Consider the following 20576-nt stretch of genomic DNA (forward strand, 5'->3'; position numbering starts at 1 on the left):
GTGACTTGATTATTTTCTTTCAGGATAAAAGTAAAGTAACTCATGATATCATTTGCGCCCTCCCTCGAGTTTTTTTCTGTATGCGCTACTGCATGGGGTATATTATTCCCGCATGATTTTTTCCACTGAGCATTATGTTACTAATTACCTTAATTGGAATAATACTTTTATAATAATAATATGTCACAGTTCTAATTTAAATGGTGGAACAACATGTGGTTGAATACATTATCCTGGGAGAAGTGGTCACCCACGCCATCTCAAACGGCGAACGCGCGAACCACACACCACACGAAAAAACACTCCTCGTCTCCGGCAGGACGAAAGCGATATGCGCGAAGAGGCGGCGGAGGTCACGCCCCGATCACGATGCGTGCTCGGTCACGCAGGCGATGGAGAAGACGCGGAGCACGGGAAGGAATTCTTTCGTTTTGATGATGAGGAGAGGAGGAGGCGGTGTTGCAAGGTCTACACGTGGAGAGAGAGAGAGAGAGAGGAAACATCATCGCACCATCGTCCTGTCTATTTTTTTTGTTTCCACTTTCATTCCACAACCTGCTGCTGTTGCTCTGAGGGGGGTGGGAGGGGGGTGGTGACCTCGGAGGAGGGGGAGGGCGGATGCTGCGGTGGGAGAGTGCTATGGAGATGGCGGTGTTGATGATGATGATGATGATGAAGGCAACAGGAGGGAGAGGTGGGGGGGTGGCGGGGGTCGGTGAGGATGAAGTCACCGCTATTCGCGCCTCCGTGGGAGGGAAAGACGAGCGAAATAGGAAGGGGGGGGGGTCGAGAACACACAAAACATATCATCATGCCTCTCCCCCACACTCACGGATGTTATGATGTTCCAGGCTTAGATTACTCGAGAAATTCGGATCACGCAAGGGTGACACGCCCCCCAAAGGGAGGTTATATTATACTGGCCGTGCACTCCCGACTCCACGACTCTTGACAGCCTCCGAGGAAGCCAGAAAGAAGCGTCGGCCAACAAAAATTAACATCCTCCCGAGCCACTAGAGACCAGAAGTCCTCGTGGTTTACTTTCAAGTCACTGCGTCGACACAATGGGGTCGTCGCTTTCGGCGCTCCCACTCCCCATCATCATCGCCTCTCATATCGAGCACGCGTGAAAGTCAAATGCGCCCCCTGGCGGAGTGGTGAGTGCCACTTCACTTTTCCCCGCTGTCACAACTATTGAGTGAGGTTACAACAATATCCAATATGACGTGTTTTTCCATTTATATAACGACAATGTTCGTTCGCTTATAAGTGACGGGAACGTTTTTGATTTCAAATGCATAGAAAACACACTAGCGATTAAAAAGTGACCAACAAATCCCTTCCTGAAAACCACGGTAACATATATTTTGAGCCTTTTCTCACACGGGGATCGGGTTGGTGTGGTGGTTAGAGTTTCGTTTCCCACCCGGCGGGCTCGGGTTCAAAACTCGGCGTTGGCGGAGAATTTACAGAGACTGCCGTATCCCTGCTTGCATGTTGTTTGGAGGACAATTCAAGCGCAACACTCCGTCCGTCGGATGGGACGTTAAGCCGTGGTCCCCTTGGCGCCTTTCGTTAAGAGCAGGCTAATGCCGACGACGGGTTTCTCTCCACCCTTCCTTACCTACCTCTTCCCTCATGGCGCAAATGACCTCAGCTGTCGGTCGCCTCCTCCAATACCATACCATACCCCTTTTTCTCACACAAAGTTTTCTTTCCGATAGAGAGTGGAAGAGGAAGCATTCCTCTTGGAAATTTATGCCAGGGTGTCTAGTTCTATGATGCTTCTTCCTGTGTTGGGAGATCTGTCCAAGTTTGAGATCATTTTCTGCAAATATAAGGTATTCTTTCAGGCTTTTCTCGGTAAAATTCCACATTATAAAAGAATTAAGCAATTAATTGATTAAATATTTGAGTAAATTCCACTCAATATTCCAACTAAAATTTTATTCCATTTCGAATAACAACTGCTATATTTCCAGTCATTACGAACAATAGCTCGATAGAACGATCGAATAAGTAATTATGTGGACGGACGCCGTCGATATTTTGCCGCGAATTGTTCGATAATGGGCAACGCGACGGTTCATAAAAATAGAAAAATATTTTATTCTAATTTTTTTAGCCACAAAAAAGTAGGCAATTTTAAAATAGAAATGTGAAGCGAACCAATTATTACCGTCGATAACGGTCGAAAAGTCAATCTTACATCTTCGTATCTTAGCTAATTACATTCCGCCTCTGACTTGGCCAAAGCATTTCTAAATATATGAACATGATTTGTACGCGTATCAAAGGTATGACGGAGTTGCGAAGGTGATCTCAGTCGGAGTGAACGGAAGTGGTGGACAGTGCTCAGCGAAGACATGCATCGTTGTGGTTTCAACGTGTCCAACACATCCTCCGCTCTCACGAATAATAACCGCACGTCTTCAAGGAAAGTCGCAATTCGGATCTCTATACTCACGAACTGACGAGAGAAAAACAGCTCAACATGACGTATAACCCGTACACCAACCAGTCAACAGGAAAATGGATTAAATTCAGACGATTCCAGCGAGATTGAGCGGGATTTGTCCATTTTGGAATAACAAGGAGCAATTTTCACAGAAATAGCTTTAAAATCCATCTGAATTTTGATTTTACCAAATCATCAAAATGATAATATAGCAGGATTGATGGCCCGTTAGAAATAGAAGTCATTTTTTTAAAACTTAACCTTTTTATTGCAATATTGGAAATGAATTATTATGCACCGTGGGTATTATTTTTTATCGTTTTTTTAATTAGTGAAATGTTAGCAGATTCAAGAAGTGTATAGCCGTAAAGTGACGTTATGTAACTTCGGATAGTCTTACTAGAAATTAAACCAAGATTTCAGTCACAATCTCCATCGCACGGGTAACGTAATGTGCATTTTAATTTCCACGTTCCTTCTGGGAAATCCTACAGATTACTGGCGAATAAGAGAATGAAGGGGATTTCTGAGCACCATACACCACGGATTATAGTACAATGAATTCATGAATAGGTCACTATCAGGTCACCCAGCTGTGCTCGAGAAGGATAGTACTCAGAGAAGTGTGAAAGTTGGAACTTGGAATTCATGGTCACATGGCAGGATTTTCAGGAAAAGGAACAAAGCAAGTATGACGATGGTATACATGTGTAACAGCAAACAATGAAAAAATGATTTCCGTATACCTACTCCGTTCCACAACACTGATCATTACGCGTGTACGCACGTGCGCAGACAATAAACTTCGTGTGAAAGTATACCCCGAAGAAAAGGTTCGTTTCAAGAGGATTGAGAGAATCCTTAGAATTACATCCTCCAAGCGCGTTAAGCGGGTCGCCTGCCCGGCAGGATGTCCAAGAAGTTGAATGACGTGACGTAACTAACGGTAATGAGAAAACGACGCGAAGGACGTGTCGCACACAACCAGAAGCAGCACTATGGGCTTTGGGAGCATGAGATACTCCTACGCAACAACTACATCTGCAATTCGTGCAGCCGTATAGAAATGCCTAGCGGACAGACAAACAAACATCTTCTTTCTTGTATATAGAATACAAATAGATATATTTCGGCGCATAATATCGGTTTGGATGTATACGCACAGGCTCGCCCGGCAGCAACGAGACACATTATGTTTCAAAACATTATTTTTCATATTTACAAAAAGATTATTTACAAGACATTCCAGATGTGCACTCCTACGTGTCTCCAGTCAGAGCGGGTGGGAGCAGTCATCGCTTCCTCCACGCGCGCTTTTTACAAGGGAGAATTACCTCACGGGTGTGGAATGTCTGCGTACGGGTTAAAAAGAGCAGCAACTGCGACGCAGGAACAATGTGAAACAAAAAGTATCTGGAAATGACTCTAACAGGCGTAACTAACGCTATGAATAAAGCTGCAAAACAGACTAAATGAATTAATGATCGACTCAAATTCCTGGCATTCGTCATCGAGCAATGGATATGAAGAATTTCCATCAAAGGTCAATTTAAAACTAATACGTGGGCATTGTGTTACCTCGCATGCTCAATATTAACAATACCGTAGTCATTTGGCAACCATGGTATTGGGTTAACAACTTAAGATTTGATTTTAGGACTCTGAATTTAAAAAATTAATTTTATGAGCAAGGCCTACGTTTTTATTTGGAATATATTATTTTTATTATTAAATCTACTCTCGACGAAATAAAACCAACGGAATAACGACTATAAAAAGCCAAAACCGATGAAATAAAATTTTTCTCATAAATTTCAATTGGTTACTTCTTATTCATTTTTATTTGTTTGAAAACTAAGGAACACGTCAGTGAGCACCTAATAAAAAAAACAGAAAATCTAAGAACTCGATAAAAAATTATGTGCCTATAACCTGTTTCAAAACAGACCTACCACAATATAAAACTAAGTATGATCGTGGACGTTACGGAAAATTCGTCAAAGTATAAAGTTTCGGTTTCCATCTCAGACATAAAGTTTACATAGTTTAATCAAACAAAGGCTCAATCCGTGAACTTCATTAAAAAAAGCAAAGGAAAGCTGCGCGATTCGTCAAAAACTGCCACTGGCGTACAGAAAGCGTTTCATAGATATTAGGCTGGGATGCGCTAGAGCAGGGGTTCCCAAACTTTTTTGTACCACGCCCCCCCCCCCCCCCCCCCCCCGCTACACATATCAGCTTTCCATTTTGCAATACCCTATTTCCACGGTGCCGTACATACCAACTCCTACTTGTACAAGTATTTCTACTCGTACAAGTATGTGCCTACTTGATACGGTGAGTAGGTAGATTTTTTGTTCACTGTTGAATGCGGTAACGCAGAATGGAAAGATTCAATAATTGTACGTATCTGAGGAAATTCTTTTTGTAATTTTTTTATTTATTTCATTTGGGTGTCACGCCCCCCCTGGACTTTCTCCACGCCCCCCCAGGGGGGCGCGCCCCCCAGTTTGGGAACCCCTGCGCTAGAGACTAAGAGACAGTGCGCTAGGTTTAGATTGCTTGATCAATTGAGAACAGATATATTTAACGGAGGATTTCATATCAGAACACCACTATATTTTCAGGTCCGGCGGAAAAGGTAAATTAAGAGAAAAATTATGACGAACGGATAGGAATATGCATTCGTTTTTTCCCCGAAAAACAAAGAACTTCAATAAATGCAAGGATGAACTTTATTTGAGTATTTTAGTTTTATTTTTAAACGGCTGGTGCCCTAACACCCCCTGCCACACGCCTATTGAAGCAGCTAGCGGGCAAGCACATGCATGGAGATGAATGAAATGTCAAATTACATTAGACTAATTTAAATTCCGTTACAAATAGTTAGTGAGGAAAATTGCTATCACAAACATTTTATCCATTATGTGATACCTCAACTCCGGAAACGTATGTGATATTATTATCATGACTATTTTTTTTTAATTTTCCACTAAATATCAATGCAACATTGCGAAGAGCATTAATATACAAATCGATTTAACATAACTTTCGGACGCTTGACGGGGTTTATTAATAAAAATACCCTTATAAGTCTTACAACTACCATTATAAATCTTTAGGTAGGATTGCACTTAAATTATTCTGGTAATACAAATTTTAGAATCATAAGTTATTTTCAACTTGCAGTGCTACAAAAACGCCTGAAAAACTCTTAGGACCTCTTACATGTCCGACCTTTTCTTGCGTACGGTCGCTCATATTTCAAAAGGTCAGAAGGCAAGCATCGAATACCCAAGCCTTGTTAAGAAGGGTAAGTAGCACGATGCAAATCCGCTTCCATTTGCGCGTGTATGTGGGCGACATCTCTCGAGGGAACTTTCAACTCGCCAGCGAGGGAAGTAGGATTGGGGGGGTGGAAGGGGTTAGGAGGAGTGGGTGCTGGAGGAGGAGGAGGGGGAGGTCAGCCACGGGGGAGGGGGCGGGAAAGGAGAGGGGTCAGAAGGAGACCGCAGGGAGGCTGAAGGAGGAAAACTTGCAATCACGGAGGAGCAGGAGTTCGCAACGCGAGAGCGGTGAGCGACAGCGTGATACAGCGCAAATTGGGATGGGATAGAAACAAAGCCGGACGAAGCGTTTGATTTGTGAGCCAGGAAGATGAAACTTCGCATGAACATCCTCTAATAATGTGCGCGAGATATGCCGAATTAATGTTTTCCCAGTTCCCTTAAGTTAAAAACAGATAAGTCGTGAAATTGGAACAAATTTTGAGACCGACACTTACCTTCGATTTTATTCTGAGATTAGCACATTTAGCCTCTAGCTGCATTCTGATGAATATGCTCTGCGAAGAAACATATCATGTCTTTTCACTATACAGTTCTTTCTATCACATAACTGGTTTTCCAAATACTTTATTTAATTATTACTTGATTACTTTATTAAAGTCGTTGCTGAAGTCAAAGCATTTCCACATTCCACGATAATTCGTCAAAAATATATAATTTACAGTAAAAAGGGAAGCAAGTTTTAAGCCACCAGAGTGTTCGCGTGATTTAATGTTTATTGTAAAATTCTGTAGCCTCAGAATATGAAAGATTAAAGTTTTAAGCTATAAGTAAGGATAAAAGAAGAGTGTTGTAGGAATTACCGAAAGAGAGATGGATCTGGAGCAGAACAAGACCCAAGAATAGAAACTCAAACGGGTGAAAAGATATACGACCGATTGTATGTGTTTTATTACGTTAATTAGAAAGAGTTTTCATTCGATATTTTTCACCATTAGTCGCCATATGTTAAGCACAAAATTTTCGTACAGTTGACTCTTTGGAAGTCACGGTTCGGAGAAAACGAGTTCACGAAGAGGTAGGATTTACATGACCGACGCACTGGTGGCCACGGTTTCTCGCGAGGCGAGCGCCGATGGCCGCTGGCGCCGCCGTATCCAGGAGCTCAAGTCCTTTGAAGGGAGATTTCTTTTCCGGCACATTTCTTAGGAGCGGAAGTGACGTCAGAGGAGGAGAGCAGGAGGAGAGGTCGCAGAGGTGATTGGCAGACGGACGACTACTTCCGCTTCCCACCTACACAAAGTGGAAGCATCGAAGTACCTCTAGCCACGGTTTCCAAGGCGGTGGCAAGGAAAACAAACGAGATGCTGGCAGCGGGATGACCAGGGGGAAGGAAGGCGGGCAGTGATCAGTCACGTGATGTAACGAAGAAAAAGTAATCGAATTACTGTCAAAAATTACATCTTTGCTAGTAATTTACTTGTAATCGATACATTTTTAAGAAGTAATTTTTTCTCGTAATCTTCTCAATTGCTGGAGCGAGAAATCGTTACATTTTAGTAATTAGAAGTGAAATTTTGAATACTTCGCGCTCTGATATAAAGGCAGCTCCAGCTACATTACCTTACATCCGCAGGGATACATTTTTGATAGAACATATTCCTCTATATTTAGAGTCCCTAAATCAAACATGTTAATTATTATACTATGCGATGGCATTACAGGATAGTTAACATGTTTATTTGTATGTTGGTACTCCCTGTTTGAGAAAATAATGACCGCGACTGCATCATGTACTGGAGAAAAAAATTAAAAGTAATTGCAATCCTGCTGATTTCTTTTCCAAACAGTAATTTCTTCATGCAATGAATTACAAATTTGACTGAGCAATTTTAATATAGCTCGATTACATTTTCCAATATTTTTCCCAACACCGTCGTTAATACTCAACACCTACCAATGAACTCATCGCTAGAATTCATGGAGGCTACAGGCAACTGATTGGGTGAGGCCTAAGATAGGGTTCTTATGATTTCGACGGGATACAATAAGAGAGAGAAGCCAATGTGAGATCGTTCACTTAAACCCAAAATCTCAAATCATTGAAGGGATTTGATAGATGGAACGGGAATGTAAGTAACGGAAAAATATATTTTCATGAACGCATTAACCCATTGTGAAAAAAAGAAGCTAAGGTTTTCGCCCATTTTTCAAGAGTTGGTTACGTCATTTAATCATTTAGAGACGAATTTTCACAGATGAAATGGATTGGTCATGAGTGTGAAAACAACAAACGACCCCGCGAAGCCTATCCGCGGAAGGGAGGCTAAGTAGCGGTGACCCGCTAGGTAGGAGTCGGTGACGTCATCAACTTATCTGCGAAAGGGATTTAAGACCGTCGATTTTTCGCCGAAAATTGCTCGAGAAGTAGGTGCCTGATCGAAAAACATAAAAATATCAGTTTCAAACTCTATCTCAATCGACGATAGAATTTGAATTGACGACCGAGCTCAACTGAAATACTAAACTCTTTTTTGTTTTATCCTATTTATTGTCATCAAGTTTCCATAATAATTGTTAACGATCTTACACCAAGTGTGTCACCTTTTTCAGTTGCCGTTCAGTGTAAAGTCCCATTTTTCAATTAAGCTTTATGCCTATTTGAAAATTCATCCTTAATAAGCGGTAGCCACAAATATCCACTGGCTGGAATTCACTGTGATGGGTTATTATGAGCTGAAGAAACAAAAGAGTATCCGCCAAAATAGGAGTTTCATATAAATTAGCAGGCACAAACTAAATGTAGACGACCGCTACAGCAAAACATGGCTAGAAAGATACTGCTAACTTTCCTTGAATTAAACGACTATCGGAACAGATATCTTGAATAATGCGTAATCGAGTCAGAACCGTTCCTTTCCCATTCTACCAAATTCTGTGCACTTCGTTGGGTCGGTGACTCAGATATTTTTATTAGCGTTCTTTTTACTTGTTCGTGTAGTCTTATAGTGACCTTTTGGAAATTCTGAGGGTTTTCATGCTAAAAGACTCAAGTGAATGGTGTCATACCCATTTTTAATACTTACCTACTAGCGGATTGCATTTATTATTTTGCATCCATGCTTGGATGCCAATATCTTCGAGACAAAAATGCTTTTGAACTGAATATTTCTATAGGAGATGGTTTTTATTTGAAGCTTTCATTGTCTCTCAATATAAAAAAACCCTTCCATTTTTAGGTTTTGATGCTTTGGCATCAAACATTTGTTATAGCATTTCCTTTTTATTGGTTAATGGATGGTCTTTTTAGATCCCCCAACACAAGCCTACTGCGGAGGCCTGAGGGGTAGAATGTAGACTAAGATGGATCTTATCGCTAGGGAAACCACAAAAAACATTTTTATGTAGATTAACAACCGAATTATACGAATTTTGTTTCACTAAAAAGTTTACGAGCCATATTTCAGAGTGTTAATAATTGATTCAATAACCTATTAATGACCATTAAAAAGAGTTGAACATAGGCTCATTATAAACAGATTATTGAAGCTACATTCGTGACCTAAGATATCAGAACCATTGGCATTGGGAAATTGGGAATTTCCAGATCTATATGAAGAATTTAGGTGTGCCTGAATAGGGCTCCAGAATTGATATTTCAATTTTTTAAACAATTTCTTCTATCAAAAGCTCTATGAGGACAATAAGCATTGGCAAAGAAACTTTTTTGAAGGTTATCTTACATGCATTTAGTTTATTACAAAATTTTACTGTTTTCCCAACTTCTTCAATGTAAGTTTTTTATGAGTAATGCATTCTTCCTTGACACGATACAACGACCAGGTTCAGCATCCTAGTGACTTGGGTGGGAGGAATAGCGAAGAAAGGAGAAAGCCACAACTCCCCCGCCCCCCACCCATTTCTACTACTCTCACGCGGGACGGGGAGAGGGGAAGGACTAGTCGTAATTCTCCCCGCTGCTCACAGATGGAGACGGTGTCCGTTTCGCTCGACTCGTGCACTCAACGAGAGGAGGAAACTCGACTCCCCCTAAAGTTGGCGCACGATTTCCGACCCGAATGGTTGCAACTAGGGACGAGTCGATTCTCGATTACACAGCTTCTCGGCCACGGAATCGGAATCGATCACCCAAAGTCGATTCCGGCTCCATCGGTTTCAGGAAGATGAATATCTTTAAAATAGAGTATAAACTTGGGGCATAATGGCCGCTACACACCTGAGTCACTGTACATTATTAAGTTCACAATTTTTATCTGAAACAGTTTGTGCTTATTATTCCATTAAAGCTGAGGATATGCTACTATAATACTAAATCGCTATTTTTAATAAAAATATACAATTGGGCCACTTAATTGCCTTTGTTATCTTATTCCATTCAATTCTTAAATTTTAATGACAGCAATGCTACTGTCAAATCAATGTCTCGCCTGAGAGTATGAATCGGCAATCGATTTGAAAGATTCGGAATCGAGAAAAAGTGGAATCGACCCATCCCTGGTCGAAACGAACGGAATGGAGTAAACTCGTTTTTGGTTGAAGCACAATCGCTATCTATGTAAGCAGTCCTACCAACCTGAGCGCGTCTTCATCGCAAAATCAGTCTGAACCTCCCGGTCACTCACGAATGAGAACTCGCGGAAACATGAGAAGAGGTCGTGGAGGATTTCTCTCTTTCTCACTCACTCACACACTCAGGATTTCCGGCTCCGTCGATAAGCGGCTGCATCCGGCCGGCGGGTGCGGCGCGGGCGAGCGCGGGAGAAGCCAACTCCCGCGCGCCGGCAGCCCACAGCACGCCGCACAGCGGATCGTAAAGACCGAATTATAATTATCACGCCACCCATCTATAAATAGAGCCCACAAAAATTTTAGATTAGCGAAAGAAAAAAGAATAGTACTTCGGAAGGTTTCGAAATACACACGGTATACATTACCAGGCTTGAAACAATTTTAGAAATTTCTCAAAATTATCAGCCGGAAGAAAGCACTGTTTTCGCGCTTGCTCTGCCGCTATGAAATTACTGCCCTTTCGTCATTCTTGCGTGACTCTGTCCATTGCAGAACTCTGGTTGCTCAAACTCGCTCCTATCACCTGGCAGGACTCATGATGTCTGAAAAGAGAACTACCGCTCGAGAGAGGACCAAAAACTCACAGAAAGCTAGTATGACGTCTAACTTAATAACATATGATGTGATGATAGAGAGAGTCCAAAAAAAATTTCTTAGATTAATTTATTGTTTACGCTTCAATGAATATCTTGCATTAGAAAATCATGTAGAGTGAAAGTTATGCTGAATGAGTTTGAATAGGAAACGTTGAGTGAAGGAGGAGTCTTAAATGATTTCCAATTTCTGAATAATGTAATTCAGTGGCATAACTAGGAATATACTTGGGGGGGGGGGGGGGATGAGGGACCTAGGGGACGACTCGCCCCTCCCCACCCCCAAGAAATCGAGGTCCGAGAAAATTTTTGAAAAATGACATTTATGCATCAAAACCAGGCTATAGTTTTATAATATTTTTTTTCTCTGAGGGGAGCTTTGGGGAGGATCTAATCCGCTCATCCCGCACGTAGTTACACCACTGATGTAATTAATAACTGTATGGGATTGTTAGGGATACTGAAATGTTTAGTGCCAGAAAAAAATGTAAGGCTAAAAGGACATTCTATAAAAGAAGTGTAAATACAGGTTATTGCAAGCATGCACCTAGAATATGTCTTACTCAATGGACTTTCAGGTGAATAAAACATAAATTTACCCAATGAAATATTTCGCGGTCGTCGATGTCAGCTACTTTATAAACTTGTACAGAAATTTTCATGCGGTATTCAGCTGGCCTTGACTGTTTAGGTAATTAATTGCACTATAAAAATTAGTTTCTTTTTTATTATGATTGTAATTATGATTAATTTTGAAAATATTTTACCCTATCATCGTGTTTTCATGTTGGGTGAACTTAAATTGTTATTAAATAAATAAACTACAATTTAAAATGCCTTTTTTCGAAATTCGCACCATAAGGTAAGCGAAGGGGGGAGTGCGCAGTTCCCGGCGTTCGGAAATTATTCTAGAATCCGGATGATGTTGAGTAGGACTGGAATTCATAAGGCTATGCAAATTCGTTATTCACACTTGTACTGCAATTATTTACTGCCACTGATTTTTTTCTTCATTTGTTTTTTATTTACTTAGTCAACGCCAAAACCACACTAATGCCCCGTTCACATTACGATCGTCCGAGCCGTCGTCCTAACGATAGTTGACCGAACTAGCCGTGTGAATGCAAGTTCTGACTATAGTTGATGTAGTTCCGAACGTTGCCACTTTACTATGGTTAGGCGCTGGGAGACCGGAAACGGAAGCGACAAGAGAAGGACGAAAAGCTCGTTAAGCTCTATTATTTTCATGGATTTGTCCTAGGAAGGAAGAATATGAGCGGAAGAAAAATTATTCGATAAATACACGTTGAAAACAGTAACATCTTGTCAATGCAGACCTCAACAGCTTTGCTAATCATCAATTTCCCGTTCACTTTAGATGTCAGTACTAGAGAGCAGCACAGGTTTCAACCATCGTAATGTGAATGCACGATAGTTCCGACGACGGCTCGGACGATCGTAATGTGAACGAGGCATAAGGAATTTCCATTCAGTCAGTAACAATTGCAAGTAAGTTAATAAATATCAAAGAACAATAGCATAAGCAATAAATAACAACACAATGGGAAGAAATCAGATGGGAAATCTCTTAAACTTCTTCTGAGCGTTGAAGTAATTGCGTGTGTCAGATGCAGGAGAAGAGGCAAACAGGGCGTTTAAAAGGGAGGGTGAACTGAGGATCGTTGGGATATTGGCGGGTGGAATTTAAGTTGGAGTTTAGCTTCTGTGCTGCAGGTTGAGTGGGATAGAATTTGCGGTGAAAATAAGGAAATAATATCAGAGAAACGGTTACATACGCTGATATTTGAGGAAAGAAACTTAAGGTCTGTTGAGATTTGGCGTATTTCACGATGAAGTTTTAAAATAAAGTATAAAAAAATATTCCACTCTGCCAACTAATGCTACTAGGAAATGCGTCTCTATTATAATTCCGGTATTTTATTTAATGGCCGAAGGAAAATACGTGAGCTAAACAGAAACTACACGAGCCTACGCGCAGGCCCTCGGAACCTCGTGATAAAACACCAATTTCTTCACAGATAATTACAAACATTATGTTTGCGAAATTTATGACCAGGGCGGAGTAAAACAGTGTAAAAAATTTGAAGTTTGGTGCTACTGAAGGATGCTGAAGTTAAAATGGACCCGGGCGTCAGAGGAGAGAAATTCTTTGATGCACTCAAACAAGAAGACAGAACAACTTCATAGACCAAATCATGACACATCTACATCTACATCTACATAATACCCCGCAAGCCGCCTAAAAGGCGTGTGGCAGGGGGTGTTAGGACACCAGCCGTTTACAGCTATAAAAAAAAAAAAGTAGTGCTCTAACGAGGTTGGGACAAGCGTTTATTAAAGTCCTTTATTGTTCGGGGGAAAAACGAATTCTTATATCTATCCGTTCGGCTAAAAATCTCTCTTAATTTATCGCTTCTGTCGGACCTGGAAATATAGTGTGGCTCTAAGATTATGTTCTCTGTGTCGCTCTTAAATATATCCATTCTTAATTGTTCAAGCAATCTAAGCCTAGCGCGCAGCCTCCGAGTCTCCAACGGCTCCCAGCCTAATTCGCTTAACATCTGGGTAACACTGTCAGTACGCCCGTAGCGGTTTTTGACGAAACGCGCAGCCTTCCTTTGTATCTTATTCAGCTCGCGGATTAAGTCTTTCTGCACTGGATCCCATACACTCGCTGCATATTCAAGGTGCGGTCGGACGAGAGCGAAATAGCACCTTTCTTTTACTTTCTCATCCGAAAATCTTCCCACAATACGCTTGACGAATCCTAATTTCTTCAGGGCTATGCCGCAAATATTCTTTATATGAGTTCCCCACGTGAGGTTCGAGGTTATCGTAACTCCCAGGTACTTCACTTCGTCTGTTGCCTTTATGTTAATGCCATCCACTGCATAAACATTGTTGGTGTTGGACGAATTCCGCAAAAAAATGTACCGCCATGCATTTGCTCAGATTAAGTTCGAGTCCCCACTCTTGACTCCACAAATGAACGTTGTTTAGGTCAGATGATAGAATTTCATAGTCAGAGTGATCACTAATTTCGCGATAGATGACAGCGTCGTCAGCAAATAAACGTATTTTACTGCTAATGCGGGAGCACAGATCGTTAATGTATATAATGAACAACAGGGGGCCGATTACGCTTCCTTGTGGAACACCTGATGTAACTTTTACAACATCAGAGCTAATTCCGTCAAGAACTACTTTTTGTTTACGATCTCTGAGGAAGTCGCGTATCCAGTTTACAACTGTTTCGTTTAATCCGCATGACTGTAATTTGTATAAAAGTTTGTTGTGAGGTACAGTGTCGAAAGCTTTCTTAAAATCTAGAAATAGTGCGTCAACTTGTCTTTTCGATTCACCAGATTTTATAACGTCGTGAAGAAAGAGCGCGAGCTGTGTTTCGCAGGATCTATTTTTTCGGAATCCGTGCTGACAGTCATGGAGGAAGTTACGTCTGTCCAAGAAAGTCATGATATTACTAACAACGATATGTTCAAGTATCTTGCCTATAATTGATGTTAGGGAAATTGGACGGTAGTTGCCTGGGTCATTTCTGTTTCCCTTTTTGAAAATGGGTGTAACACTTGCAATTTTCCAGTCGGGCGGTAACTTCCCTTCGGAGAGTGACTTCTTGAATATGATCTCTAAGTAAGGCGCGATCTGTGGAGCTAACTCTTTGAGGACACGCGCGGGTATTCCCTCCGGACCCGGAGATTTACTATTCTTAATCGATTGTAGTTGTTTAGTTATCCCATCACGTTTTATAGATATTTCTTCCATCAAATCCTCAGTATATGGGATGTCTAAATTGAATTGAGTATCGTCAGTAGTGTATACACTTTCGAAGTGGGCATTTAAAGTGTTAGCTTTGTCAATATTTTCGGTGACAAGTTTACCATCTTTATCAAATAACGAATCTACGGTTGAATGTTTTCCCTGAAGCTCTTTCGCGTACGACCAAAAGGATTTCGGATTTTCTTCGAGTAATTCACCAAGTACTTTTTTCTTAAACTTTCGCATTGCAGTTCGCATTGATTTCTTGGTTATTGAGCGTTGAGCAGCGTAACTTTCTTTAGCTTCAAGTTCCTTCGATTTATTACGAGACGTGATGGACTTTCTGTACAAGTTGTATAGTTTTCTCTGTTTCCTAAGTTCTCTTCTGACATCGTTGTTGTACCAGCGAGGTTCCTTATTATCACATTTCAGTTTTTGCGGAATATGTTCGTTGATTCCTTGGCGCAGAATTTCTAAGAAACGTGTCCATATTACATCTGTGCTTTGGTCCTTTGATGTAACAACGAATTTTTTGTAGGAGTCATTAAGCATCTCGCCAAATTTAGTGAAGTTACATTTATCGAATAGGTAAATATTGCGTTTTGGTTTTACGGCTGACACCACATCAACTTTTAACGTTGCAAAGATTACTCTGTGGTCGCTTATACCGTCAATAATATCGACTTGTTTTATCAACTTAGGATCGCTTACTGCTAAAAGGTCTAATAGCTTGTTTCCTCTCGTAGGTTTGTCAACTACTTGGGCGAGAGAGTGATTTGCAAGTAAGTTGAGTAATACCTCGCCGATTTCTTTATTCCTTGAATTCGGTTTTACAGTGTAAGTATCCCAGTTTATGGATGGAAGATTAAAATCTCCCCCGATTACTATTACACCTTTACTGTCTCTCTGAGTAAATGCGGATATTTGATTTTCTAGAAGGTACATAATATCGACTTCGGAGTTCGGCGGTCTATAAAAAGAGCAAACATGAATACTCCTTTTGTTTCGTTGTTTAATTGTACACCATACGCTTTCAATTTCGTTGTCAATTATTTCGTGGGCGGCGCTTTGTAAATGGGATTTAACTGCAATAAAAACTCCGCCACCTGTTCTATTGCGTCGATCGCATCTGAAGGCCTGATCGCAACAATGATCGAAGGACAAGTGGATGCGAAGGACGGCTGATGGAAATGTCTAATGTAATACTATTTATCAAAGTTATAAAAGACAAGAAGTAGGTATGACAAGATTAGCTGACGGGAGTGTTACCAATGAGAATTGCGCCAAAGCAATGGTAGTATGTCTGACCTATGATGACAGGTATTCCAAAAGCATGGGAGATCGTTCCACAACCCGAATACTATTCAATACGGTTTCTTGTGACTAGAGTTGACCTTTTTGAGTTGATTATGATTACTTAGAATATCAACCATAGGCAATGTTGGTCGTCACGTGGGACAGAAATAATGTGCGCCCATACTTCGAAAAAATTAAGCCGCGACTGGATCGAAGTGAAAAGATTCTTAAGTTTCCCTGATAAATAATCGCGGAATCTATCATTCACTGTAAATATACGTAATATTATGCCATAGACAGCAAGAGAAAAACATCGGTAAATCGACACACAGAGCAAGGAGTAAATAAGACAATTTCAATCAACAGCATTAGTAAGTATTACTTTATTCGATGCAGGTCTAGACAGGGGTTCACTTCGTATCAACTTAATCACGCCTAAATCAGTTCAACTTAAGGTGAACATGGTTAAAAATGATGGACGGAAAGAAACACGTAGGAAGGGTGGATATTGTAAGAGGATCTCCAGAAATGCGGAAATATATGCTGGCCGAAACGACCGCTTTCCGTTGCCAAATTAAAGCGACACGAGTTTGAAATCGAAAATCGCAGTAACTAATGATTGCACGAAAATAATGCGCGTATAAAAAACTCGCTTTGCTTTACGTTATTTAATTGTCATCATTAATATTTTAACATTCCTAATTCATGTTTTTGAATGAAAAAAGACCCCGCCTTGTCTTTAGCCTTGTCTTTACGCGGCAGAAGATAAAAATTTGGTGATGAGTGACTTCAGCCGACGGCGCAGCTAAGAATTAAGGCTGGGGGGGTTTAGGTGCAACTATTACCGGGGTGTGTGGGGGTATGAAATACCCACTAGGATAAGCGGTAGGTACGAGATTAATTAATTGCGGAATTTTAAGATAAATGGTTCAAAATGTTGAGTTTTACGCTTTCTGAGGGATATTTAATTAATCCTCACTATTCTATTAGTAATATCAATCCAATTAAGTAAAATAGATTAAACTTCAAATTCTCTGAGCTCTGGGGGGGGGGGGTTATAACCCAAATACCCCCCTCGCTGCGCCACTGACTTCAACGAATTGATTGTGTCAGGCGAAACTCAAGGAATTTGTTTAATGGATTCAAACAAATTGAATATCATGCATGGTTAATCGACATAACATTTATTCACGATCGGTTTTAACACAGTAACTCATCCTCAGAAGTGTTAAACCAAAACCTGAGTCTGAGGATGATCTGATGAGTCACATGATTTTATGAGAAATAACCAAGTATTCGCGTTCATTTATTTGAAAAAGCATATTTTACTTTCGTCTGGTACAAAACGGAATCATTTTCAGTTGATAAGAGCTATCGTTACAGACTGAGTAAAAAATAAATTATCAATACCTCGCTCGTTCATTTTAGTGAGCAAATTCGTGTGATCCGGTCACTGTTTGCAGAGGCGCTCATTTCCTTCGCGACCACGCCGAGGACGACCAAGCAATGAGGAGGCCCGGCGTCGAATTCCGGCTGACCCCCAAAACGTCCTCTCCCTAAAGAATGAGCGCCGCCCGTGACAAAAGAGTCCTTCAATAAATTACGAAGCCTTTTAAACTATTGCAGTCACACACCGCATATCCAAAATTTTCGGGAATTCGATTAAAACTTGAGCGAGGGAGAGACGAGACAGCATTGGATGGATCGCAGCGAAATGGATTGAAATGAGAAGAAGCGAGACCACTCACTCATTGTGAATATCTCCCTATCTCTCCCTCTCTGATACAAAAGGGCCTCAGGGGGGAGGGAGGGAATGGTAGATAGGGGTGTTCGGCCCCCCCTCCTCCCCAATCGGCCCGCCTATTCTTGGAGTGACCGCGCCGTGGACACTGTCCATCCTCCACCGAGGAGACAATAGAGCCCCCCGCCCCCCCAGGTCCTCCCCCCACACTCCCGACGTCCACCGCTACCGTCGATTGAGGCGGACCGATTCACTCCCCAAGCACGCGGAGGACATCTCAGGCTCAAGAGAGACGGGGAGGGAAGGAGGAAGGGGTGGAAATCCCCCCGCCCCCTCCCCCCCCTACGATACCACCTCTACCGCAGCCCGTATTATATTACTCGCGCGCATATTTTTTTCCGTCAATCGTTCGCTTCGACCGTCGTGTCCGGCAGCCTCGCAGTCAGACCGATGCCCCTCTCCTCCCTTCCCCTCCCCACCCCCCCACTCCACCCCACTCCGCCCCTCCCTCTCCGCCCGCCTCAAAACAACAATCGAGAATCGCAGTTGGCGACCAAGCCTCTTTTCTTTCGAAGCACACCACACGCCCCGTAATCTTGAAAAATTAGAGAGAGAGAGAATAAATTTTTATTAATGTATTTCCTACTAAATTACGATCGGGCCAACAATGAGGGGATACGTCCCGTCGCCACGGGGATGCCAGTCGTAAAAATATGTACATTCAAAGTCTCCGCTCATGATCACGCACGCACGTGATGGATATAATGTGTGCAGAGCACACGGGAGTGACGACAACGCCCGAAAAGGATTTCGCACTCGAGTGAGGTTCGCCTCGCGCACCGAATAAATTCATCGGTTTATAGATATGAATGAATCGCTAATGCAACTTGCAAATTATATGAGTCGTCTGGTGCCTCATGGGTGGCGATGATACGTGACTCCAGTGTCCCGAGCGCATATGGAACCAAAAAAAATCAATGCAGGTGATCGATTCGTCGCAAAGGCGACGGTCAATGCGATTACATTTCGCGCAATAATAAAATCAATAGTTTTCGTCGTGGCTTTTTTAATTTACTTCATGCAGAAGAGAAAATCAGATTTGTATTGTAAGTGTATTCCCTGCATTTGTACCAGATGATGTAACACCGTAACGAAACGGGTAGCGTAGAATTTTACATGTGAAATTTACAAAGTTTCTTTCAATTCAACACTTTTCGCACAGTTTACGCGAGCCACGAAGGCGAACGAATCAAACTTGCTGAATCAGTATATCAAGCGATTAGTTTTTTTTGTATAGTTCAACCAATAAGGCTAAAACCTGATCGCACCACTGATAGCGGAAAGATGTCCGTTTCACGCAATAATTTTCCACGATGGCTCCAAATATGGAAATCCCATCACTTTTTCCGTCGCTGAGACCAACGCTGGTACCGTCTTTCAGCCTTTCGGGATGCTAGTTTGCTAACAGAGATTATGACGCCACGATTGACTTTTAATTAAACGAGAGATTTAAATCCGGAAAGTGGCGGAAGAAGCGATGGAAAAAGGGACGGTGGGAATGACTGTGTGATTCAGAAAATGATGGGACGTGCGATCACCCTTTTAGTCCCTCAAAAGCTATCGCTCTAAGAGACGGAATAAATGATCATGTGTTTCGGGCTTTACACAAATCCGAGGACGCTAGCGAGTACATGAATTGAAGGAGAAAACATGTCAGTATATACTGTATAACCTGTCACATGTGTCAGTCCTGTCGCGGGAATGACGGAGAAGTTTACATAAAGTACCATGGAAACAAATTTCCATTCAACCAGGAATCACAACACTAAACTTAGGTTTTCTGGGACGCCGCACAATCCAGGTTTCTTGGCTCCCATGCCTATTTGCCGTGGTTCCTCGCTCTAAATTTTAGACCCTTGTGATCCATCAAGGATGGCAACGCCAGGGAACATGGAATGGAATAAAACATCTAACCTATATTTCCATGGTAATCAAGGAGCCTGGACCTCGCGGGATCTCACGAAGCCCCCAAAGTTACGTGGTTAAATCCACGAACTAGAGGATTTTTTTCCCTGGGCAATGCATGGTAATTTCACTGCCGTTCACTTGGCATAATTGTAATGTATCACAAAAATAGCCGGGCGCGGCTATAGCACTGGTAAGGGAACCACCTCTGGTATTGGATTCTTGGAAGTCTTCATCCCCTCCTATTGTAATCCTTGATGGACTTCAAGGACAGCAAGATGGACCCAAACATCTAGCAATAGGAACCTCGGTGTATTCCCACGGAAATCCAGAAGCCTGGGCGGGGTTTTGGTCTGCACGTTGCCTCGAATAATCAAGGGTCTGCGGCTCGGTTTCCAATCCGGTGGAAATATTTCGCATTGAAATTAATGTGAAAGAAATCCTCGGAATCGTCCTTGCCTGAATCACACGATAATTTATTTGCAAAAGAATTGTGGCTATGTAAAAATGGGAAGCTCTGTTTTTTTCAGAATAGAGTGGAAACTTCGATAAGAAGAAGATTACGAAGAAATTTAATTAAGTGATGCAATACTATAGGACTATAAAATGAAATGCATCAAATATTCCACCGTTATTCAAATTACTTGTAAAATTTCCTTTATGATTGCCCTTACGTTCTTCAAAATTCTATCTTCAGCCTCAGTATTGTGGCAAAATGCACAGAACCGCTACGCAATGCCGCCTTGTGGTGTTGTAGGTGTAGCAGTAACCACCTTGTCATCTAACCTTTAAAAAATAGCAGAGGAAGACGACGCATTGGTTGTTCCACACCTGCGCGAATATTTTAG

The 20576-nt window shown here is 41.7% G+C and overlaps 1 protein-coding gene across 1 annotated transcript in view; it reads right to left on the reverse strand.

Annotated features, from left to right (window-relative positions):
* Window positions 1–20576, reverse strand: part of LOC124156513 (zinc finger protein 1-like) — a 591423-nt gene that overhangs the window by 449831 nt on the left and 121016 nt on the right. The window lies entirely within an intron of this gene.

This window comes from Ischnura elegans, chromosome 1, assembly GCF_921293095.1.
Source record: "Ischnura elegans chromosome 1, ioIscEleg1.1, whole genome shotgun sequence".
Classification (NCBI taxonomy): domain Eukaryota; kingdom Metazoa; phylum Arthropoda; class Insecta; order Odonata; family Coenagrionidae; genus Ischnura; species Ischnura elegans.